At 35.5% G+C, this 26,687-nt stretch overlaps 1 protein-coding gene across 2 annotated transcripts in view; it reads right to left on the minus strand.

Annotated features, from left to right (window-relative positions):
- Nucleotides 1-26,687, minus strand: part of LOC128868663 (nephrin) — a 104,574-nt gene that overhangs the window by 76,492 nt on the left and 1,395 nt on the right. The window lies entirely within an intron of this gene.

The raw sequence follows: 26,687 nt of genomic DNA on the forward strand, positions 1-26,687 counted from the left end.
ACTAGAAACTAATTTAGAAGATAGCCACATTTATTCTTTAGAGCTACACATGAAGTATATCAGGAAAACCATTTATAAATACAATTGCAACAGACTCCCACACAAACTAACACAAGGCATCTTAAGTAAAAATGTGTTTTGGCTTAAGCATCTGAACGACATGGGAATGGAGTTTGATCTGAAGTTTGAAGAAAACATCACCGCTATAGACTGGCAAGATCGCTGTGTGCAACTTCTTATTGAAGAACAAAAGATCTGAACATGGCACAGTCAAGCGCGACCCGAATTTATAAATATTTAGACTACTCAAAAGGGGAATCATATGTTAAAGAAGATATGCGACTAGCTGACATTACGACAATTTTCAAAGCAAGATGTGGTTTACTGAAGCTAAATGCAACTATGTATGGAAATGCTCAGAAAATAAGCACCCTCTGTAATTTAAACGAGGAAGAAGATATGCAGCACTTCTTAGAAAGATGTCGGGTACTGAAGGAGATCAGAACAAGATACCTAAACACAGCGAAGCTAAATGAAGCAGAAGTAATAGATATACTTAATGGCCACAATTGGAAAAGACTAATTTGCTTTATATACTCAGCCTTTCGCTACAGAGATTTTCTTATGGCAGAGTTTAATTTTTGATTAATTTTTGAGCTGTGACAGACAACATTGTTATTGCCACAAATTTATTATTTTTTTCTTTATGTATTTATATATTTAAATGAATTAGTGTATAAATTATTGAAATGTAAGATGCAATATTTATAAATAAATAAAGAATTACTACTACTAGTTCTGAATCGTATTTTATTTCATTTATATACCCGCATGAACTAGGGATCATGGTTTGAGTAACCCGCGAATACTCCTTGCGTGTACAATATTACTCCCCCTACACTTCTGTGAATAAGTACATACATATTATTTTTTATACTCGCTTTTACATTGCTGTCCTAGGAGGGCGAGCAACGGAAAAAACTACCATTATGCTCCCAAACGAAATACTGAAGGGGTTTTTTCAATAATTTCACATTCTTCCCAACACCCTCAAAGGGTGTTCTCTTTACTTCTTCGCATGAGGAGATCTCTCCTTTTACTCCACAATGAGTAACATTGGATTATAGAATTAAGAAATCTCCTTCTATTGATCCAAAATTATACCAGAGGGAGTACTCTTTCATTTATAGCTTGGGGAGATTTCACTTCAAGTTCAACTGGGTACGTATAAATGTATATACATACAAACATATGCACGCAAAGTCATATACATAGATACGTGTATATTTGATGGAGCATAAAGAATAAAACATGGGATAATCTCAATGGAAATACATATACCAAAATACCAACCTTCGTAGTGATTATTCGATACCTCTTTGGACAGATACTTTTCCTTATTCCTGGTATAGGAACAAAGTATCGGGTACTGAGAAAATATCGGTAAAAGATATTGTGAATATTCAAGTATCGAATAAAAATTGTTAATTATAATTTATATTATAATAATATTTATAATTTCAATTTTATTATTGAACGGAAACTATTTTTTTACGTTTTGTTTGAATCTTACAAAGCGAAATGCACAAACATTATATTCTTACATTAGGCAAAACGTATTAAACAAAAAAATTGGTCTCATTGATTGAGGATCGCTGGATTTCTTATCTGTGCACTTATATCTCCTACTTTCGAGAAATCTTTCGCGAGCAACAGAATACTTAACCCGTTTTTCTACATATTTTGTGTACTGATAAAAATGCTCGGGCGAAACAAGGGTAGTTCACAGAGCCGAGCTTTCATTTCATCTACTTGAAGCTCAATAATTTCCAGTTGGGACGCCATGTCTGCCTTCTGTACTACCAACTGTGATATCCGTGTATTCTGCTTAATTTGCGACGAGAACTCTGCTGACTTTTGTGACAACTGCGATGACATTTGCGACATCTATGATGATATTTACGACGGAATTTGTGATATTGTAATCATCATCACATTCATGTCTATACCTGTTGATGGCTCTGCCTCCTCTTCCACATTAGTCGATGATTCCTCAGCTTACAGCTGGAATACATATTCATACATTGACCTACTGTGATTCCATAACCTCGCGCTGTCGTACTTGAAACTCTGCTTTGTTTCCTGAAGTTGATAAGCCACACTGTTCCAACTCATTCTTAAGTTGCGGAATCTTAAGTTCAGTCACCTTTGCCATTTTTAATATCCTGTTTCATGAGACTTTATTCAACAATCCCACTTCTGACACCAATTGTGACGTGTTTCTCCAGTAAAGCGTCTACTGATAATTTCTCTGAGTTCGATTAGTGGATTGCTAAACAAAAAATAAACTAATGGCGACATAACTTGTTTGCTTTATTTACTTTGAATGCTTATCACTTTTCTTTACGTTGACACGTGTAAAACTGAATACGCATTTTCTGGCAATTTCTATCTCGTCATCTGGCATTCATGTTTTTTAGTATCTCATTCCTTCGGTATTGTGTCCAGTCGTTTCCCGAATATTCAGTATTCGTCAAACTATTTACGACGCTGCTGCAACAAGTAGTGATATATGATATTTATGCAAAACCGTTTTAAGGGCAAGTATGTAAATAAAAGAAGGGGCCAATATGCCATACTTCTCATATACTTCTATATGCTGACATTTTTTGTAATTCAGTAAACATTAGTAAATGTAAAATAAATTATAATTCATAATTATTTTGGTGCAAAGTATAATAATTGAAGAGATCTCGCGATATGACATTTGACAACGATTTGCGTGCCTTAAGATTAGTTGTGATTTCGGCTGAAACTACTTTGGAAACTATCAAGTCCACGTGGAATCGTTAAAACTCTTGTACCAAATGTTTTAGTACAACCCTTTAACTAGGACCCTCGCCCCTTTAGACACAAACACAATTATACCGTAGATCGGATAATTACAAACTTTTATTTTGTGTATCATTTACTTGGATAGTTTTTTGTTAGTATTTAAAGTTAACCTATTCTGGCACAGTGCTATTCAAGTTACAGCACATTCCCATCTTCGGTGAGTTCCCACTATTGTTAGCGTGCTTAGTTTTTTATTTTTGGTGAGCTTATATGTATAGGCATTGAAACTCGTTTTATGGTGTATTCCTTTACGGTTGGCTGAATTTTCAACAAGAAACTTTTTAATTGTGTGTGCGATTGTGAAAAGTGCCAATTTCGAATGTATGCAGTTTTTAAGTAAATCTTTGTACCAATGTACACATATTAAGGTGATCCGTAAATTTTAACAGTTTAGAAATATCTAAATAATAATTTAGGACACAACTTCATGTTATGTTGATATACATATGTATGTATGTGCATACATATTTTAACTAAACAAAAGGGAGTCATTATTCAATACGAAAAACTATAAATATGAGTAATGGGTATAAATATGTACACAAAGGAGACATTATTGATACGAGCACAAACATTTCCGTACCAATTTATTCAGGAAGAGAAGTACTTTATATCCGATTTCGAGCTCCACTTATTTCAATCCTTTCAGTGAGACATATTCTTGAAGCAATAATTGGTTTGATCCTGGAAATTTTCGTACTTTATAACAGAACTTTTTTCTGCTGATGGATTTCTGATGATGGATATGGATTTGCGATCGCACAAAGGAACATTGCCAGGGAAAGGGGAAAAAAAGTAAAAAACTTATCCAAAAGAAGAAAAGCAAGTTGGTGGAAACACAAATACAGCAAATAGAGTCAAATGGTCCAAGTAGCGCTAGAATATTTCACTCGAAAATAAAACACCCAAGGTCAGAGTACATACCTAGACTAAACGCATGTGAGGGTGCAGGGCAACACTATATCTGAAGAAGAAAAAGTTCTCACAAGATGGAAAAGATATGTACTTTCAGGACCTCCTAAATAATAAAAACGATGGCATTGAGAGCAACAGCATTCCGTCTAGCGCAATTCAATCAGCATAAATTTTGGTTGAACCACCCTCAATTGATCAAATTTGTCTTGCGCGCAAAAAGTTCAAAAATGGAAAAGCAAATGGGGAAGATGGAATAACTGCCAAACTCATCAAAAATGGATCAACGGAACAACAAAACATATATGGGAATCTGAGACTATACCAAGAGAATGGCAGACTAGCATAAGAAAGGTGGGAGACGCGACTGCAACAATTGTCGCGGAATTTCGTTATTAAGTACAGGAAATCTTCATGAAAGTTCTGCACCAGAGATTGAATACGTAAATATTAGGCGAGTACCAATGTGCCTGCATTCCCTCTTTATAGATTTTCTGAAAGCGTTCGATAGTACTGACAGAGGCAAAACTGAATACGTGCAACGCCTACGAGAAATACCGACCGAATACAGGACCTACTCTAAAGTTCTCTTACAAGATAAAGCGTCTGATTTATTCAGAGTTGAAATGGGAGTATGGCAGGGAGACGCGTTGTCTACGCTTGTGTTCGATCTGATCTTAGACTATGTAATTAAAGATGTTCCATGACCATTAGACCATATTCACCAAAATTTTCCAAATATATGGCTTTGCAGATGGTCTGGCCTTCCTTGTTAGAAATATGAATATTCTAAGAGAAATATTCTATACACTCCAAATAAAAGCAAAATTCTTTGGATTAAAGATCAATAAAAGCAAAACGAAATACCTCACAAGACTTAACACGTTGAGAAAAGAGCCAGATCTTATAATTGGATCAAATTAAATATTTCGGACTGTTTCTCAGTAGAATAGATGGTACAACGATTGCTACCCAAAAACGTTGCAGGCTGCAAACAGAGCATATTTTTCCACGTTAAACTGTTAAAAAGCAAGCTCTTGAGTAAAAGAACGGAAATCAAAATATATAAAACACTAATTCGACCAGATATGGATGTGAAACGTGAACACTGAAAACAGATGCAATTACACAATTAAGCATATTGAAAAAAAATACTGGATCCAGTACGAGATGAAAAAGATCAGATCAGATATAATAACGAGGTAGAAGTATTCCTACAACGTGAAAAAGCCGTCCGGTTTTTTCAATCGCAGCGCTTTCGATGGCTAGGACACGTTTGCAGGATGCCAGATGAAATAATACCTCGCAGCTGTAGTGGTGTGCATGATGATGATGAACTTTTTTTATTTAATAAAATCTTTCTCAACTTCAGTACCCTTACCCACTTATAATTTTATACCATATCTGTAATTACAATATTTACCAGAAGCTCTGTGAAATACTATTCTTCAGTTTTTTCTTGAATTGTGATATTTAATCACCTTCTTTTCTTCGCCTTCTTCGTTCGTACTTTTATACCTCTGTGAATGTTAAGGAAAACTAAACCATTTAGGTAATCTTTGTTCCCACATTTAAAAAATGCATTTAAAGACATATGTACATATAGTATTACAGTCGAGTCTCGATAACCCGCTAAATCGAAAATCGCGATAAATCGAAGAAAAATCTATCCCTTTGAAAAAAATTCGTTAATTTGTAAAAATTCCATACATTTTGCTCCCCTCGTTAATTCGTAGTCGTTTTCACAACTCATAGAATATTAAACCTCTTATAAATTGAAATTTTGTTTTCGTAACCTCTTATAATTCGTATTGCAATTTGAAACTTTTTGTCGTTAAATTACAGTTGCATTTTGCAAACAGCTATGACGCCTTAATGTCGCTGTGCATGTTGAATTTTTCGCTTCTCACACTGTTTTCGTTTAGTTTGTCGAGTTTTATTCTAAGCGCAACATCATTTCTTAGAGATGGCAAATATTACGCGTAAGACTTTATCAATCGCACAAAAGCAAGACATTACGAGGGGTGCCTTTTATATTTCGGGATTAGAGAACAAAAACAAATTTTAATCATCGAAAATCACTTTATTGTTTTTCAAAATATTCTCCATGAAGATCTATGTATACACTTTTGCATGCGTTTGAACCAATTGTCGAAGCACTTTTGCCACTCTGAATGAGGTACCTCCAAAACATGCATTCTGAATGCCGCAACCGCTTCTTCAGGTGTCGAAAAACGTTGACCTCTCAGTTTGTTTTTTACGTACGGGAATAAAAAGAAGTCATTCGGTGCCAAGTTAGGACTATACGGCGGATGACCCATTAATTCGATGTTTTGGGTGCTCAAAAATGAAGTTGTTTGAGCCGATGTGTGAGAGCTCGCATTGTCCTGGTGAAGAGTGATCCGTCTTTGGCGATTGGTTTTCCTAATTTCTTGGAAGACCACTGGCAAACAAATGGTTGTGTGCCACTCAGAATTTACTGTTCTGCGTTGTTCTAGTGGTACGGTTGCGACATGTCCAGTTTTTCTGAAAAAACAGGCGACCATTTGCTTGGAAGTGCTTCGTGCGCGAACAACTTTTGTTGGATTTGGCTCATTTTGAAAGACCTATACAGTCGACTGCTGTTTAATTTCGTGCTCATGCGCGTAAATCCATGATTCATCACCTGTCACGATGTCATAGACGTGTTTCGAAGCCCCGCGATCGTATTTTTTGAGCATTTCCTTCGACCAATCGACACGAGCCTTTTTTTGAGCGATTGACAAATTGTGTGGGATCCAACGCGAACGATTGAATTCACCATACCATCGATAAACACTGGACCTTGATGGAGCTTCATCGCCAAAAAATGAATTAAGTTCATCCATGCAAAGTTGCTGAGTTAATCCACGTCGAAAGTTGTAAAAAATAATAGCACGAAAATGTTCACGATTTAATTCCATTTTTGGACCGAGATGAATCTTTTAAGTTACTGTAAACAACACAAATAGCGCTGGTATTTCAAAACGTTCTGAGTACGTAAAAGCCAAAAAATGTCAAACTTTGCGATACAGCTGTCAGTTGCCAGATTGCAACACCAGGGTTGCCAAATCCCGACATATAAAAGGCACCCTCGTATAAGTAAATTTTATTTTAAAATGATATTAATCGGTGGTTAATCTGCGAAAAACGTTTAAAGCCAAACGAAAGATAAGTGTATAGTTTACTTTTATGAATTATGTATTGTATATTGTATATATTTGTATTTTTTTTTTTTTTGTATTTATGTATTTTTTGCAAACTCCGTAAGCATTAAGGAGAGTTAGAATCCCTAAAACTTTTATCTGCGTTCACCCCTGATATTAGCATTTTCACATTATTGAAATTTGGATCTCACAAAAAATACTATATAAGTATTGGATTATTTGAACAAACAACAATAATTATATCAATAAGTTATTGGATTATTGAACAAACAACAATAATTATATTATATCAATAAGTTAATCAATTATATATTCGCCGTTGCTGTTTACAACCTCTTCCCACCTCTCGACTAGTTTGTTGATGCCGTTCCGCTAAAAATCGCCTAGTCTGGTTTGTTGAGCCAGTTTTAAAGGACCTCTTTGTTATCGTTCATATGGTTTGACAGGGAGCGAAAAAGATGGTATGATCGGTCGGTGCAAGGTCTGGAGAATACGGCGGACGCTGAAGGACCTCCCATACGACCTCTTGGAGTGCGGTTTTGACGACTTGTGCAACATGGGGTCTGGTGTTGTCGCGAAGGAGTATGGTTTGACCATGTCGATCAGGACTTTTCAGTCGAATAGCCCCATACACGCGGTGTATCTGGGCAATGTAGAGCTCCTAGTTGACCGTGGCAATCTTTTCAAGCATTTCCCAGTGTACCATGCCTTTCCACTCCCACCAAACACATATCATATTTGTATTTTAATTCAGATTCTTCACAGTGGGATTAGAAGCCAGTAAATAAGTGACAAACTTCGTGTATTTTTCCAATCCTATACATAGATTTTTGTGCTCTTTACTCATCATATTCATAGGCCCTAACCGGGGAAAAAGTGCAAAACTAGTTGCTACAAACTTTTATTGCTACAAAACTACGGTGATCATTAAATTTTTTATATTCAATATACTCGTACAAGGAAGTTCCTCCTCGAAATACGCACTATTTTCGCAGGGCGTATGACAATATTTTCATTATGTTGACGCACAATTTTCGGAAAAGAAAACACTGTTTGGTAAATAGGCAAGCCTGACTAACTTCATTCTTTTGGCCTTTTTGATAGGTAAGTAATATCCATCTTTTTCTTTTCTTTTGACTCAGAACTATCAGGTCAGTCCATAAGTTCGTGCGTTTTTTAAAGGTCGTTTTAAAATTAATAAAAAATATGTTTAAAGTGTTTATTAATCAATAATATATTTTCCTTCATTACTTACAATGTCTTCCCAACGTTTAGGCAAATTTTTAATTCCCTGCTCAAAAAATTGTTTGACCTTAGAGCCAAAACACGCTTCGATATCCCTTTTTATAGCTTCTTTTGAGGAGCAGTTCTTGTTACTCATATGGGATTGAAGTCCACGGAAAAGGTGATAATCATAAGGTGCAATATCCGGAGAGTATGGTGGATGCGGCATTAGCTCCCATTCGAGCTCGTTCAGCTTGCTTAATGTTTGCCTTGCGGCATGAGGTCTTGCGTTGTCGTTGTGAAACAAAACTTTGCATCTATTCACTAAAGACGGTCGATTTTTGTTAAGTGCCTCATTCAGGTTTGATAGCAGATGGGAATAATAATCAGCAATTATCGTCTGGTTTGGTTCCAGAAGTTCATAATAAACAATACCGGCCATAGCCCACCAAATAGACAGGAGAATCTTCTTGTGGTGAAGGCTATCTCTAGGGGTCGGTTCTGGTGTTTCAACTTATCCAACCACTAGCGTTTGCGAACAGGATTATTGTAAAGGACCCATTTTTGATCACCAGTAACGATACGGTTCAAAAAAACTTTCATTTTCAAGCTGAAGGTTGGCGACGGAAAGTCTATGCTGAACCCATTTTCCCAGCTTTGAAACCTTACCCAACTGAACCAGGTACCTGTGAATTATTACATGTGATGAATTTAACCTCTGAGCTATCATATCGATTGTCAAATTTGGCTCAGCTTCCACGAGTTCGAGCAAGGCTTCGGAGTTAAAGACTTCAGGACGACCAGCGCGCGGGGCATCCTCCACGTCGCAGTTACCACTTCGGAATTTTGAAAACCACTCTTGCGCAGTCCTTACACTCACGGTATCCTCTCTCCGTGAACAGTGTTTATTTCTGCAGCAGCACTTGTTGCCTCTTATAGGCGTTCGAAGATTCCATTTTATTTTTTAACAACACGTGCTCCTATCCGCGATTAAAATCACTTGTTGAATGCACAATATATCAAAGAAAATATAAATAGTTCCATTATATTCTGCGAATAATTTTTTGTATGCAAAAATCGTACAAAAGTGAAATTATGGGTAAAATACTCACGAACATATGGACTGACCTGATATTCACCCCTATGATATTTGCTATATTTCTCTCATATCTCTAAATATCATACTTAAAAGAAACGCTGCAATGTCGGCGGCGCTGCCAAAAACCATTTTATTATGGAAAGTGTCATCTTTCTTATTAGCAACCATGAGTTCTTCAAAAAAATCTGTCCCGCACAACATCAAACCTTCTGGACTTCAAGAAATGTACCATTAAGTTCTACTATAGAAGTCTCAGGGTAGAAATCGTATTGGAATTTGTTTTATTCATAACATTTTCGATAAATCATGCATCAAAAATTTTAGTCCTCTTCGGCAGACGTCCTGGAGACATACTGTTTTATAATTATTAATGTGCGTTCATATTGAGTTACCAGTGCTGGACAGTGTAATAATTATTTAACAAGTCTGATTCATACCAAATTCCATTTTTCTACTCTAGTGGTTTAGGCTGTGCGTTGTTGATAGTCAGCCAGACAGTTTCTTGGGAAGGCGTTCATCCAAACGAATTTTTCATTATATTTGAGTGATTTGAAACAGAATAATTTCTATACGATCATGAATTTGTTGAAATGATCATCTGTGGGGTTTTTAATGGGTTCAGCGCAACGGTCGGTATTGGTAATTGTCTTTACGTCCGCCGAGAAAACCAAAAGCGCTATTGATTTTACAAATCTAGCAACTGTCAATATAGATTTTTCCGTATACTTCAAAAGATTGGTATTGTGATATATTATTCAACATTGTGAATACAAGGCGAACCATCCTCTCTCTTGACTTTTCTTTGATTGTCGGTGATTAAATCACGTTATCCATCAGATTCTTAACAGCGAGTCTTGTGTCAAACCGGCCAGGAGGCTCATGGTACGTCTATAGAGATTCTGATTATTACGGAAATCTCGAGTGCGTCCAATGTCCATTTGTACGCCATCACACAAGCACACCCACGTAGCTCTATAGTAGGGTACTTTCGACATTGATGAGCTTTGAAAAATGTACTTCTCACATTACGCTTAAAAGATATATAATTTCATATTTAGTTTCACACCCCTTCCCCCTGGGAATAAAATGTTCCCCCTTAGAGAATAAAATGTACAAAATTGTTGTAAGCTTTTTTCATTCACCCTATTCTATTGTTATATATTTATTCACATTTAATATTTAAACAAACAATTACTGCAATATGCACGTCAAAAGTAAAGAAACGGCGAATCGAAAGTAGCTAATGAATTAACCTTCAAACCAGCGATATCCAGTCCGCCCACGTTTTAGCTTATTTAGTTTGCTTTTGTATTGAGCTGACGCTATTATTGGCCTCCCTATGTCTCCCATTCAGAAGAAATCACACAAACAATTCTGTTTCGATTTAGGCAGTTACAACCCAAAAAAATATAACCTGATTATGGAAATACCCTTTGTTTTTATTGTTTTATTCATTTTATAGCTTGTAATGTTTACTTGTTCATTTGCAGTTTATAATCATCACCAAATACTATAATATGTTCGCAATTGGGGTATTTAACATAACCTAAAATAAAAATCAAATTTTCTTAAAATGCTACATTCTAATCAGGTAAAAGTTCAAAATTTTCACTCTTTCAAACGTAGTGCTGAGTGTTGTCCAGCTAATTTTAGTTTATCTGTGTACATAACTCTGACAAAATAGTTTTGCAAAAATTTAAAAATTGATTTAATATAAACGGTAATAAGTTTCTGCCCTCGTAAAAGAGGTGCCGCTGCTGATATTATTTTCGTTTTCGCTCTAGTAATATACTGGTGATTTGAAGGTGTATATGTGAGGTCTCGATCGCAGTAGTTGACATTCGTTTGAAACGTAAAGATTCTTTTTTATGTGACGTCAAAAATGTCTACGTTCGTCACGATAAATCAGCATATGCGGGAAGTCATGCTTCATTATTACCTTTTAAAGAAAAGTGCAGCTAAAACGTGTCATATATTGATCAATATTTACGGTAATCACGCTCCATCAAATACAAGTTGTAAAGAGTGGTTTCGACAATTTCAAAGTGGCCATTTCGACCTGAGTGATAAAGATCGCGTTTGCACGCGATGGGAATGGTCCAGAAAGTAGGTAACTGGGTGGTATATCAATTGAATAAGAGGGATATCGAAAGACGTTTGGTGACGTGTGAGATGCTTCTTGAACGGCAGAAAAGAAAAGGATTTCTGCATCGCATCGTCACTGGCGATGAAAAATGGATCTATTTTGATAACCCTAAGCGTCGAAAATGTTGGAGCCTGCCAGGTGAACCAGGTCCATCGGCAGCGGAAAAAAATATTCATGCTTCAAATTTTGCATCTAGTGTAACTATTCTAGACCTAAGCGTAACTTAAGCTTCTTAAGAGCAACCTGCGAAATGGAAAGCATGATTAAATAATTACTCCAGACTTAAGAAACTTAGATCTGTATTCTTAATTTACATAAATTGCCAGCGGTAGATAATCATGCTGCCATGTGACTAATTTCTTTTTAGTTAAATAAGCCTTAAAAAATGTTTATGATATTAATTTTAATGTTAGGTGTTTGGCCAAGCTCGTCCTCCTATTTGTGGTGTACGTCTTGATGTTGGAGGGACTATGAGCGACCTACTCCCAATGGCAAATGGTTTTTACGAGGAGCTTTTTCATGGCAGAAATGCTCTCGGAGGTTTGTCATTGCCAGCTGAGGGGTGACCGCTATTAGAAAAAACCTTTTTCTGTTATTTGATGTTCATGCACCAACCCATTCGGGTACGGCAGCCACCAGCGGCAGTAAATCAGCTAAGGTAGAGCAGGCGACCAGGCTTAGAGTTAGGATCGAGTTACAGAAGGTAGAGATTACTTTTTGCTATAAGCTCAGTAGAACTGAGGATAAAAATGTATTAAAAACATGTGTGCCTTTATTAAGTTAACATTATACTCTACACTTAAGTCAGCTTGACAACTGGAGTTTAAGTTCTTAGGTACCTTAAGTTAAGTTACGTCTAGAGTAATTACACTATAGTGCCTCCCATTTGAGAACCATACTTAAACTTTCTATATACAAATCAAATGTAAAACTACTTTAGAATATAAGGTCATAGTTTAAACACCAAGGAAGAACGGAACTGTCTGAAATATACATACATATGTACATTCATACCCTGGTACATAGAGCGTGGTATCTTAGCCTTTTTTGTTTTTGTTTTTTTTTTTAGTCAGGAGGTGTAAATCAAAATATCTGAAACATCATCAACGGTGCCGTCACACCCATGGTATGTGGGGCATGCTCCCACTAACACTATAACATTCCTCCTCCTCGGCTGATTTCCACCCTGTAACCGCGTTACCATTTCTTCAAGGTGGAGCCGCGCTTATGTCTGCTGACACAACAGGTTCCTGCGTCCAGGTTCCGCTCCTGTGGGCGTATGGAGATTTTGCGTCATCGATAGTATTCACTCCTCCCACTGGCTTCGAAAGAGGTTGTGGGGAGAATGAAACATCATCTCCACTGTCCACATGCTAGCAAAGGTACCAAAAACTTTGTAATCAACGAAAAGGCTTCATATTTATAAGGTTGTTTTGTATTTTTTTTCTTCCTTTTCTCCTAAGAACTGTCGAATTATGACTTAGCTGGATTAAGTACATTGCATAAGAAATAATCTAGCTGGTCTTGCTACCTAATTAATTTAATATCTTAATATTGAATACTTAGTCTATCTTTCTGCTGGGTAAGCTTTCTCAAGTGGGCCACAAACTTACCAAAGTGAATATTTTGCGATGAAATTCAGCCAGGACTGAGTTCTATGATCCAGAAACACACTCAGAAAATTGTGTTGTAAAATTCTAAATAGTTTTGTTTTTATTAACTATCGAAGTTTTTTGCAGCGCTTGAATAATTATCACATTTCTCGTAAAGTAAGTATCCGATTACAACGATTTTTCAACTGCAGATTGATAAAGGATGATATTTTCCAAAAAAGTTATTTTTGTTCCGAAACTTGATGTCTTGTTGTTGTAAATAATTTTTTTTAATAAACAATTAAAAATTTAACTTATTTCTGCGCCTCTCGGATGAAAATTATTTAAGGATATTAACGTAATGCACAGATGTATTTGTGTATGGAAAAAAATGCGTGCAATTCGAAAAGGATTAATTACAATTAATTTTTTTGTGCCAGGATGCGCGCTTCGACTTACGCGGAGGCGCACGAACACACAAGCGACGGCTCGCGGGCGGCTTGCGAAAAACCGTGTTTTGGACACGTCTCAAAGCGAAATGCTTCCGGAAGATCAGTTTTGCCGACATTGTCATTAGTTGTGTCTAGTCTCCTTCCGACTGCTGTGGTGATGTGTTTCGGTGATAATAAAAACTGTGATATTACGAGTACGTAAATCGCGTACGTTAATGTGTACAAAACTAAGTATAGACTAATATAATGCCACATGCAAATCGTTGTTGTAACCATAGTCGTGTTTACACAAATCTAGTCCGAATAAGTGACCAAAATGCGAAATTTAGTGAAATAGCTGGACAATTTGTGTGCCGTTCTTGCAGGACATCTTTATACCAAGGAAAAGTTCACGTCTCCCCTATTGTATGTTCCACATACTTGTTAAAATAATACGGTAAGTGTACTTATAATTATAAATGCATCATTTACAGGTTGGCCTAACTTTCAAAAATGATCCTCCGAATCCCATTGAAAATTTCGCTAACGAAATTATTACTACTGAAGATAATGAACAAGAAGATCCTAATTTCACTTGTGCGGCTGTTGATAACTTTCAAAAATGATCCTCCGAATCCCATTGAAAATTTCGCTAACGAAATTATTACTACTGAAGATAATGAACAAGAAGATCCTAATTTCACTTGTGCGGCTGTTGATAACGAAATAAAAATTGATAATATCACTAATTTACTAGAAAAATTTGGCGTGAGCCCGGTAAAAATTCGCCAAGTCTCTTGTCCAACAAACAAAGAAAAAGTAAAATTAGCTGCGAGCGTTGATGAGTTGAAAAAAGGGACTGACTGTAGTGCACGTCTTTCTAGAAATTTTGAAATCGGAGGATTTGACAAAAATCTTGAAGAATTGCTGGTATTGCTTAATAGTAAAAACAATCGTACAGATAAAATACATGTGCTCACTTTCATCCCAGACTCATGGACGATTAAACAAATTCGTGAATATTTTCATGTGTCTCGACGAATGGCCACTGCAGCTAAAAAACTTCGGAAATCGAAAGGCATTGGATCGCAACCAGCGAGAAAAAAAAGGTCGCCCAATCGATTCAAATATAATTGAAGCTGTTCAGAATTTTTATCGGTCGGAAGAAGTAAGTCGCATGACTGCAGGTGTTAAACAATATAAAACAGTAAAAAATATACATAGGAGCTGGCCATCGTGAACAGAGAAGATTATTATCAAATAAAATCGAAAACATCCATAAAGAATTTCAAGAGAAATTTCCAGGAATTCAAATATTACTTTAAAAATTTAACAAATTGCGCCCCCAAGAGTGTGTTTTTGTTGGTGCAAAACACACGTACAATGTGTGTGTGTGTAAAACTCACCAAAATATTCGTCTCAAATTTGTTGGATTGAATAAATTTATCAATAACACAGAAAATCCACTGCACTATCGAGATTATTTTAGCCGCATAGTATGTATGTATGTGAAAGTCCAAGTGACGTTTGCTTCTTGCTAGAATGCCATGACTGCCCTGGTACAGAAGCTGTATCAAGAAATCTGAACTCAATTCTACAAAGTGCAAAAGCAACCTATGTATGTATGTATGTGAATTACGATCAATGGATAAGTACTGACAGGTATTGTGCACATTTCCAAAGTTATTATTCAAATTAAAAGTACCTATGAAATAAGTTGAAAAAAAATTTAAAAAAAAAATATTCCAATGAAATTCAATGCAAATTAAACAATTTAGTTTGTACCTACATGCACTTAAATATTAATTGACTTCCAAATTTTTTGTTTACCTGTATACAGTATAAATATGATATAACATTAATGATAAATTAATTAATCACACATTTTGTTTGCAGATGTACTTTCCAAGTAAAAAACGAACCCGTTACAGAATTTGTTGAAAACCTGAGTAAAGATTTGCTTGCTGTTTTAAAACATGATTTTCTCGCGAAATCACAAGCACAGTATTTCGTCGATATTAAAAAGAATGTGATTGAAAAAGAATACGTCGTTTGCCTTGATTTCTCCGAAAATTACGCATGTCGTGTTCAAAATTCACAGGTAACAATACATCCTTACGTTGCACAGTGGTCCGACCAGAAGGCGTTGGCGGACAAAATTCAAAAACTCATTTAATTAAGCTGAAAATATATATTTAGGGGTTTTAAGGATCAGTGATGACGAATCTGACCTTAGTTTTAGCAAATTTTAAATTCATTGAATACTATAAATACATTTTTACTTCCGTAATTAGCTGGTGAGTTCATTTTTACATTTTTTACGACCCCAGAGAGTACCACGTGGAGGTTTACGGTAAGGTTATTCTCTCCTCATTTTTTTTTTGTTTTTAGATTTTTTTTTTAATTTTTTATTTTTTTTTATTTTTAATTTATAAATTTTTTTTGTTTTAGTTTTTAAATTTTTTTTTATATTTAGTTGTTTTTTTGTTTTTAATTTTTTATTTTTTTTTTATGATTCAGAATCCTCGGTTTCTGATGACCTGTTTTCTGAGGCTGGATCATTTTTCAAATTTAAAAGCGCAAGAACCTTTTTTGAAAATGGTTTTGGCTTGTTTTTCGGAACCTTAGTTTTTGATATTATAACTACATCTGATGAACAAAGCAAAGCATTTAATAAATCTGTCATTGTGTCAGTTCTCGACATTTTTCGTGTATTGTTTTGTCTAAAATTTTTCAAATCCTTATTGCGTGCTTCCTGAGCCTCTTCGGAGAGTTGGCCAATAGGCAGCAAAGCATGTTTAATAATTAAACTCCCATGAATTAATATTTTGTGCACGGAAGCCGGCATGTAATACCAATCATATAAATATTAGTTTAGCAGAATCAATGGCATATTTTTGAAATGCTTCAATATTAATATCAAGACCAGACGATAATATTTGTAAAATAGTGGCAAACCGCTTGATTAAATGAATATCAATTTCAGTAATTTCTGATGATACTTCAGGATCATTAAAAAACCTGCGAGCCGTGTTCCCATAATTTGTCGTTCCACTACCACCCGTTTTAGGAATATCCACCAATAATCCCATTCGACTTTTGAATGCTGCTTGGACAGATGTCTTTTTATTTTTTAAACTATTTTTTTCTTCTAGACTTCTAGCCTGCCACTTTTTGAACTTTGATATGTGTAGTAAACATTCGAAAAATCTTATTCATACATGTAAAGTGGACAAGCCAAATTGAAATGTAGATGGATCGGTTTCCTTTAGAATTGATTCTTCGATTTTGTTCATCATTATTGGCGTTGACCCACATACATAGCATTTTTGAGATGATGATGTGTGGGTTGTTTTTTTAATAAACATTTTTTTTTTTTTAGTTGTCTCTTAATGCTGATGGAGTCTGTGATGTCTTTTTCTGTCTCTTACACAAAATTGCATAAGCCATATGTAACGTTTTGCCTGTGGGTAAATGCACAAAAGCTACATTATTTTTAATTTGCGCAACTTTGCGCAACAGGTTTCAGTTTGAGATCATAGCTGAAATATGTGGCTATATCACTCATGTTGATTTCAAGTGGACCGGTGTAGACCACTCGAAAAAATGATCTTTAAAAAAAAATTTTCGAAAAATTTTGAAATTTCAAAAAAAAAAATTGGATTTTGTACCACAACTTAAGAGAATTATTACTGTTTCCGTTAATATATTGAATTATCTTCTTTTTTTTCAATATTTGGTTAGCAATCAAATGGTAATATTTATTTGCAGACATGAAAATGAAACTCTTGTATGAAGTACGATTTGCATACAATTTCATGTTTAAAGTCAAAAAACTACAATAAAAATTGTTTAAATTAAGTAATATTTTCAGGAAATCTGCCTTGAATATTTAAGAAAACATCTGCATTATCAAATTTTTATTTCAAAAATGTTGAAAAATTGAATTTTGTCCGGCCACCACTGTGCGTTGTGTTACAAAGAAAACGGCGTAGAACAGTAGAAGAATTTTGTGATAATTTCTGAAGCATTGGAACATGACAGTTCCGCAGTCAATTTATTCAATTCTAAATTGATTCAATATTTGATTAAACAGTTTGGTAAACGAAATGTGAAGAAAATCTAAGGATTTTGGCATCGATGCCGAGTGACACTTTTTTGCCTCTGCACATGGGAAAGGTGCTATAAAGAGAGATGCGTACCATGCAAGCTTGCGAGATAAAATCCCGGTGAAAATTACGGCACCGAAACAGTTGTATGATTGGGCAAAAGTCAATTATAAGAAAATTAATTTTGATTACTGTAATAAACAAGAACATGAAAATCACTCTAGTAAGTTGAAAAAGCGCTATTCCAAAGCGCAAACTTTGAAAAATACGAGGCAGTTCCATTCTTTTATTCCAAAAGATAAAAATTCCATTGAGTGCAAAATATTTTCAGCCCACGATCAATCTAAAATTATACCCATTATGTAAAAGCGTGAATGATTTTCATTTTTTCTCGAAATAACAAATGAATATGCGATATCTGTATAACTTTCTATCTATATCTATTTCACTTTTTGTGTCCGTCCGTGAATTGTTGTTGTTTTTCAGCGCGAAATTTTAAGGGCATTTGCTGACTGAACTTACAATGTATAGATCTGATATGTAAACATAAACGTGAGTAAAAAAAACGTATATATGAAACCTAGCATAACAGCTTATACATTCCTTTGAATACATTTGATTTAATTATCATTACGCATTTCCGCGACAGTCAAAGCGCAAATTTTGTTATACGTAAATTATTTATATGACCAATCTTTAAAAACAAGTAAACACCAGTAATGGAAAAGTCGGCAAAACTGATCTTCCGGAAGCATTTCGCGTTGAGACGTGTCCAAAGCACGGTTTTTCGCAAGCCGCCCGCGAGCCGTCGTTTGTGTGTTCGTGCGCCTCCGCGTAAGTCGAAGCGCGCATCCTGGCACAAAAAAATTAATTGTAATTAATCCTTTTCGAATTGCACGCATTTTTTTCCATACACAAATACATCTGTGCATTACGTTAATATCCTTAAATAATTTTCATCCGAGAGGCGTAGAAATAAGTTAAATTTTTAATTGTTTATTAAAAAAAATTATTTACAACAACAAGACATCAAGTTTCGGAACAAAAATAACTTTTTTGGAAAATATCATCCTTTATCAATCTGCAGCTGAAAAATCGTTGTAATCGGATACTTACTTTACGAGAAATGTGATAATTATTCAAGCGCTGCAAAAAACTTCGATAGCACAGTCCTGCGAGGGTGAGTTTCTAGAATGGCTGTACTTGTTTCTTGTAGTTTTTTATGCGCTGAAAACGAATCTGACCTTCAAAATGCTCCATCACGTCAGGATTTTTGGTAAATGAAGCCTAAAAGGTCAAAAAATGGCCATTTTAGCCATTTTTGATAATTTTTTTGGGATAGAAAATTTTTTTTATTGGCGTAACTGAAACTGTTAATTTCAAAATGTCATAACTTTTTTTTAAAAAATCGTACAATAATTTAAAAAATGGGTTTTAAAGCTAAAGAGTTGTACTATGCGACCTTTTCGTCGAAAATTGAAAAAAAAATTTTTCTATCCCAAAAAAAATTATCAAAAATGGCTAAAATGGCCATTTTTAGACCTTTTAGGCTTCATTTACCAAAAATCCTGACGTGATGGAGCATTTTGAAGGTCAGATTCGTTTTCAGCGCATAAAAAACTACAAGAAACAAGTACAGCCATTCTAGAAACTGAAAAAAGTTAAATTTCGCAGGTCTGTGTAGTTAATAAAAAAAAAACTATTTAGAATTTTACAACAAAATTTTCTGAGTGTGCTTCTGGATCATAGAACTCAGTCCTGGCTGAATTTCATCGCAAAATATTCACTTTGGTAATTTTGTGGCCCACTTGAGAAAGCCTTACCCTGCTTCTACTGCTGCTGCCGCTGTTGTTGCTGCAGTAGCAACTGCTGCTGTCGTTTCTGGGCTTTCCTTTTCCAGTCAATGCGGTTGAGACTCGTCACGACTGTAGCCGCGAACGTTTTTGCGACGTCCCATTTAATGATAGTCGAGCACATATGCTGGACAAATCTTGCGTGGGATGGCGGGTGTTCGAATGCCTTCGCCAGCATTGCTCGATCTTCACTGAAACGTCTGCAGTGAAAGTCTACATGTTGTGCGCTCTCGACTGTATTCGAGCAACTCGGGGAAAAAAGGGCTGTCGGCCAGCTGGAAACGGTGTAGATATTCAAGGAAGCAGCCGTGTCCGGTGAGTATCTGAGTTAGGTAGTAGTCAATATCGCCATGCTTTCTATTCATCCACCCTTCAAGGTTCGGTATGAGTTTGTAAGTCCACCGGCCTTTGGTTGACTCATCCCATCTTCGTTGCCATTCGACCATCGATCGCGTTCTTTCTACCGCCTTTTCTGCTATCGTCGGTTTCACTCCTTTTACTCCATAGAGGCGATACAGCTCCATCGCATGAATATCCACTGGTATCTTTCTAGCAATAAATATGCGTCGTCTGATACCTTGTTATAAGCGCATGCAGTACGTAGTGCGCTGAGTCTGTGGGTGCGAACTACCTCGCGCATATGGCTATGTTTATCCTCAGCCCATATCGTCGCCGCATATAATACGATAGAGTCCGTCACAGTCGATATGAGTCGTCTCCTCTCTCCTTGCGGGCCACCTATGCTAGGCAGAATTCTCGCTAGTGCGCCATTGACAGCCGCTGCTTTACAATTAACTGCTGCCAGATGATGCTTGAAGTTTAGCCTCGTGTCGAGCATGACTCCGAGATAGTTAATCGCCTCCTGTGAGAATATTTCGTGTCCGCCAACCATGATCCTCATAATTCTTTTTTGATTCCACGCGCTTATAAGCACGGCCTCTGTTTTCTGGGCTGCCAGCTCCAATCCCGCATTACCGAGCCATCGCTGTACTCTTGCTGCTGCATCGTTACATTTTGCTTCCAGCTGATCTAACCGCTTGTCCACATCTACCAGCGCAATATCATCAGCATATGCTACGATCTCTTTACCTTATCGGGAAGTTTCAGTTCTAAGACCCCGTCGTACATAACGTTCCAGAGTGTTGGCCCCAGGACCGATCCCTGAGGGACCCCACCAGTAACTTCGTACTTTTTTGGCCCATCATCAGTATCGTACTGTAGACTATGGTTGCTGAAATAGCTTCTGATGATGCGCAAGAGATAACATGGCACTTTCAAAAGTTTTAGGGCTAGCGGTATGTTAGACCATTTTAGCCGAATTGAAAGCATTCTTTACATCCAATGTGATGACTGCGTAATATTTCATGGAGAAGATTCCCCCGCTGATAGCTTCCCGAGCTATGTCTGTGACTATTCGGATAGCATCCACGGTTGACGTTGCTCGTCGGAAGCCAAACTGTTTATCAGAGAGTCCGCTGAGCTTTGTAAGCACTCTTGCAGGCGATCACATATGATACGTTCAAAAGTTTTCCCTACTTTATCCAACATACAGAGAGGTCTGTATGCGGATGGTTGGTCAGGTTGCTTGCCTGGTTTAAGTAACAGCACCAATCGTTGCAATTTCCATCGCTTCGGGAAGGTTCCTTCCGCTAGGGAAGCTCTGTATAGGCTTGCGAACATCTGGGGTTTAGCCCGTATCGCGGTTTTAAGTGCAATATTAGGAACCCCAGCTGGGCCAGGCGCCTTACAGCCTTTTACACATTTTAGTGTGTTTAGCACTTCTTTCGGTGTCACCGGTTGCACGTTTAGAATTGTATCTATGCCATATTAACTAGGTTACGATACTAGCCGAAGTAATCAGTAAGGTCATGGGTCATCGTTAAGTACCTTAGGTCGTGAACTTATCACCCGCTTCTCAATCATCATTTATGATCGTCGATTTCTGAAATCATGGGAGTTTGTTGTTATGTGACTTTTTTAATTAATCGGATCGGAAAAAGCTTAGGTAATTATTTCACACCACTAAAAACGCCAATGCTTTGAAAATTACCATTGAATTTCCATGAGAGGAATACACTTTCAAAGAAATTCGTTTTAAAAATTTGTATAAAATGTTTACAGATTGTCAGAAGGTACATTTATATGTATGTGCATATATACCATGTATTCTTCGTATTGTTTAGATATGCGGACTTAAGTTAATTTTCTTGAGGATCGCGTATTCGCGCAATGGGATGTGATATGAGCTATGGTGATGGAAGTAGGTGACTTAAAGTATGGACAAGAGAGAGTGCAATTGTTGTCTATCAATTGTTCGTGTGTTAATTTGGTGTATCCAAGTCTTAAGCATTCACATTTTATGATGCCAAGTCTGTTTAGGTGCACACTGTTTACGTTTTGAATGGTTTTCTGTTGACGTTGATATCTTTGAACCATGATGAGGTTTACTCCCAGATTTCGGGGAAGTTTATTTTAAGCGCATTCTTTATGTATAGTACTGGGTTATAGCTCCTTGCCCGACCTTGAACGACCAGAAAACATTTTATCCAAAATAACGAAAAAGTGCATTTTCACTATCGCAATTTTCAAAGCGATAGCGACACTTGTAAATATTAAGTTATTTGACCACGTGTTGCTTTGATAGATATAAAATTAGAATTTTTTTGATCGCGTGCTGCTTTGATAGATATAAAATTCAAAGCAATTCTACCCAAAAACTTAACGCAGATATCTTCAATTATATCTTTAAAAATATGAGTCGATGCTTCGTCAATATTTACAAAATTTAATAAAACATCATTTGCTTGATCCACTTTTGCTTCTGAGTACAATATTCGTATATTTTAATTACCTTCCTAAAACTAAGTTTCCTTATTTATATATTCAGTAACTTTTTAAAATGTATCAACACTCTTCTGTGTTCATATCGTCAGGGGTGACAGACGGCTATATCATATGCAGAAAACAAAAATGTGGGAAAATTTGATTTTATTAACTCATTTTAAGAAAATGACATTTAATGAAGATATTGTGATTAAGGGCTTTGTACCATTTAATTTTCAAATAGTGGTATATTAAAAGATATATTAACGTTTTTTGATAATTTCTGGGCTGTATTTTTGATTAGATATGACATATTTAATAACATATTGAACATTTTTTAACTATTTTAGATTTGGATTAACGAGGTTATTACAGCTATTATTATTATATAATATTATAGTTGCTGGCATAAAAGCAATAAAAGTTTTTGGTATAAAAGTGCCAAAATCGTTTCGACAATTTCGTTTCAAATCACAGCCTCTGATAGTGTTATGAAGCTACAAGTAATATTAAACAAATAATGGCGAATGCGTGCAACAAGCCACAAACGCATACACATGTGATCTTTTTTGCTTATATATACCACAACTTTTGATGCAACAACTTGTATTATTTATGCCTCTCACAAACAAACTAAACATGTTATATTGCTAAATCCGTGAACATATGTATATTCGCGACGAGTGCAACAACATAAAAAAAAATAATAATCGAAAGTCGAATGTACGTAGCCCTAGAAATTTGAAAATTCGCCTTATATTTTGAACACACCTCGTATAGAGATGAAAACCCCAAATTTGTTGAATCGGAAAAGCTTTTAGTTCAGACTTAATAAACTACTGACATGAAATAAAGAAACTATTCGACTTATCGTATGCTAAATTTATATTGTATCTGACCGAATGCTAATACGTATATATGTTAATCATATATATTATAAAACCTTTGAAATAGTTTTTGACAACGACTGAAGCCCTTGTAATATGAACCAAATGAAGTTAAATATTCGTTGAGCTCACATATGCCCAAAGATCTGGCTCCGCAAAATATCTTTCCAAAATCAAATTATGTGGCAGTGTTGAGGCAATACCGGAAAGAACATATACACATGGTAGAAAAAGTCTGCGTTCACCCACTGTTATAAAGTATTAAAATAATTTAACGTGTTTATCTTAAAACTCTCAGTTATTTCTTTTCACTTATTTCAAAGAAAGTTATTCATAGAGGTTATGAACAAAATTTTTTGGAGTTTGAGCTGCGTCGTGTTCAGATAACGGGATTGTAGTACAGTTACTTAAATAGGCTAAGCAGAAAAAGTGTGCGTTCATTTCGAATAGTGACGATTATTTGCATGGCAATTACGTTAAATTAAATTTTAAATCATTCATGTAGTTGACGCGGTTAAGAACAAATCTAAAGAGGGAAAAATTGATATTAGAAATACATTTTTTGTTACTATGGACCAAAGGCGAAAAGAAATAGATATTGGTGAAAGGAAAATCATTGTAAGCTTGTGGCAAAATAGTATGAGCTATCGGGAAATCGCGAAAATTGCTGGGAGGCAATACTCCTCGGTCCAAAGAGTGATAAACAACTTCAAGCAAACGAATTGTTTGGAGTCTAAGCCTCGTTCTGGGCGTCCAAAAAAAGTGACGGAAAGAGAAGAACGCAACATAACTAGTCTTGGGAAGTCTTATTCACGCGTAACAGCAAGCCAAATTTCAAAAGACATAGAAGTAAAATACCAAAAGGAAGTACATCCAGATACAGTAAGAAAAATTCTAAAAAGAATCGGATGTCATGGCAGAGTGGCCCGAAAAAAACCCTTCATATCGCGAGTAAATCGACTTAAGCGGATGGCTTTCGCCAAGGAATACGTAAACAAGCCACCTGTGTTTTGGAATAGTGTGATTTTTTCAGATGAGAGCAAGTTTTGCATTTTTGGGATAAAAGGTCGTACAATTATTTGGAGGAAAAACGGAACGGCACTTGGAAAGCAAAATCTGGTACCTACGGTAAAGCATGGGGGAGGAGGTGCCATGATATGGGGGTGTATGGCTAGTTCGGGCGTTGGAAATATGCAGTTTTTTGAGTCGATAATGAACAGACATGATTATCTCGACATTTTAAAAACGAATTTGTGAGAAAGTGCAATCAAACTGGGACTCGGTGAAAGATTTGTTTTCCAACAGGACAACGACCCGAAACACACAGCAGAGATTGTTAGGTTGTGGTTGTTGTATAATGTTCCAAAACAACTTCGCACACCCCCACAATCACCTGACCTTAACCCCATTGACCACTTATGGGACGTTCTAGAAAAAAAAAATACGAGAGCGTACAATAACTAGCAAGGAAATGCTTATGAACGCGCTTAAAGAGGAATGGGTACCCATAAGTCCAGAAATAACAGCCAACTTAGTTGGATCAATGAAAAGACGCCTTCTAGAAGTCATAAAAAGGCGTGGATATCCAACTAGCTATTAATTTTAAAACATTTCTATGATCTTAAGCCTTTTATTTTATTATTACTGAAGTGAACGCAAACTTTTTCCGTTTAGTTTGAATGGCCTTTTTAATTTTATGTGATCTCATTTTAAATTTGATTTTGTTATTGGTAGCGAAATATGTGTGATAGTTACGTTTAAGTGAACTAAATAAAACTCATTAAAAAAAATTTCTGAAATATTTATTGTTTTGAACTTTTTCTAATGCAAAGAATATTTGCATAGGTGAACGCAGACTTTTTCTACTATGTGTATGTATGAACATTTATAAAAAAATGGCACACTTTGGGGCGTATATGCTTCGCTTCTTACAACCATAACTACTTTTACTCTGGCATTATATAAAATGAACCGTAAATCAAAAAGAATAGTGATCTAATAAACCGTTACTCAAGAAGTTATTTTGATTGACTTTAACATGATACAGGGTAAAACGTCGAGATTTATGAACTAAAGTCGTGGTAAAAAAATGCTTAAAATCTCATTAATTTTTAAGAAATAATAATTATTTTGTTAATTAGTTCTAATGCAGTACCACCCCGGTAAACATTGCTCTCAATAAACGTGAAACCTCGTTTTTCCCGAAATCATAAATTCTAAAATTGCAACATTTGATCATTTTGGAACTCAATAAATACGACTCCCATTTGTATTCGTACTATTTGGTTTAACGTTTGATAAAATTCTTTTCTCTCATTAGGTATTTCAATTATGCGGTTATTGACGTTTAAAATGAGAGTAGTCAAAAAGTGCCGATGCCTTCAATTAAGCAAAAAAGTGAAATTATGGTAAATCAGAATTAAATCAAAATATGTCCATATGAAAGCTGTAAACTTAATACAACGTTCATTGATCTACGATATGCCGCATAACAAAAAATAAATACTTTAAACGTTTGTTGCGCGCATGCATGTGCAATTTCGCCGAGATCCTTATCCAATTTACGATATGTGTGAAATATTATTTTTTTATAGTTCTAACAAAATATGGTTTATTATTATGTTGTTTATTATTATAAACACCAATATTTCACACACAGCAGAAAATGCATAAACAATTATGTATGGAAAAATTACAAGAACGTAAAGTAGAAGTGGTTAGAGTTATTTTAATATTGAATTCTGTAACATATAATATTTATAGTACATACATATTAGAGTGTATGACGCGAATCAAAAAGCGTAAACTTAAAAAAAAATATGTGATGTTTATATTTACAGAACTTATCTGAAATTGAATTCTTTGATCACACACCTTTTTTCTACAAAGGATCAAATCCTTTTCCTAACGAGTTAACATTGAGTTAAATTTCATAAAGAGGAAAACTCAAATACGAGTATTATAATATTTATCAATGGCTTCGGATTTACACAAGGTATCTGAGGCCGGTTATAGATTATATTTAAAAAACAAAACACAACACAAATGTAAGTCAATATGTACATACAAAAGGCCGCAAAAAATAAATTATGTATTTTACTACTTCCCTCAGAGTATTTTCTGACGATTTATTTCATTTGGAAGAGTTAGAGTTTTACTTAATTTATGTAGGCTTAAGTAAACAAATTATTAGTTACCATAAATACATGTATACGTACATATGTAGGTCCGAAAAGTTAATTTCTTGAGTTAACTTGGCAAAGATGCATCGGATCTGGTTTTAAACCAGTTTGATGAAGCTACTATATTCGACAGTAACAAGTACATACTGACTTACATACATATATTAAGACTGCGTTACGATAAATACATATGTAGATGTGTACATATTACAGTATATGTGCAAATACATTTGTGTATATCCAGTAGCAGCTGCTTTTGCTTGGGCAACAAATAACAAGAACCTGGCACGCCATTTTTGTCAAAGCACAGGTGCATCAGAAAATTTTCTTCGGCGGATACACATATGTA

This window comes from Anastrepha ludens, chromosome 6 (genome assembly GCF_028408465.1).
Source record: "Anastrepha ludens isolate Willacy chromosome 6, idAnaLude1.1, whole genome shotgun sequence".
Taxonomy (NCBI): domain Eukaryota; kingdom Metazoa; phylum Arthropoda; class Insecta; order Diptera; family Tephritidae; genus Anastrepha; species Anastrepha ludens.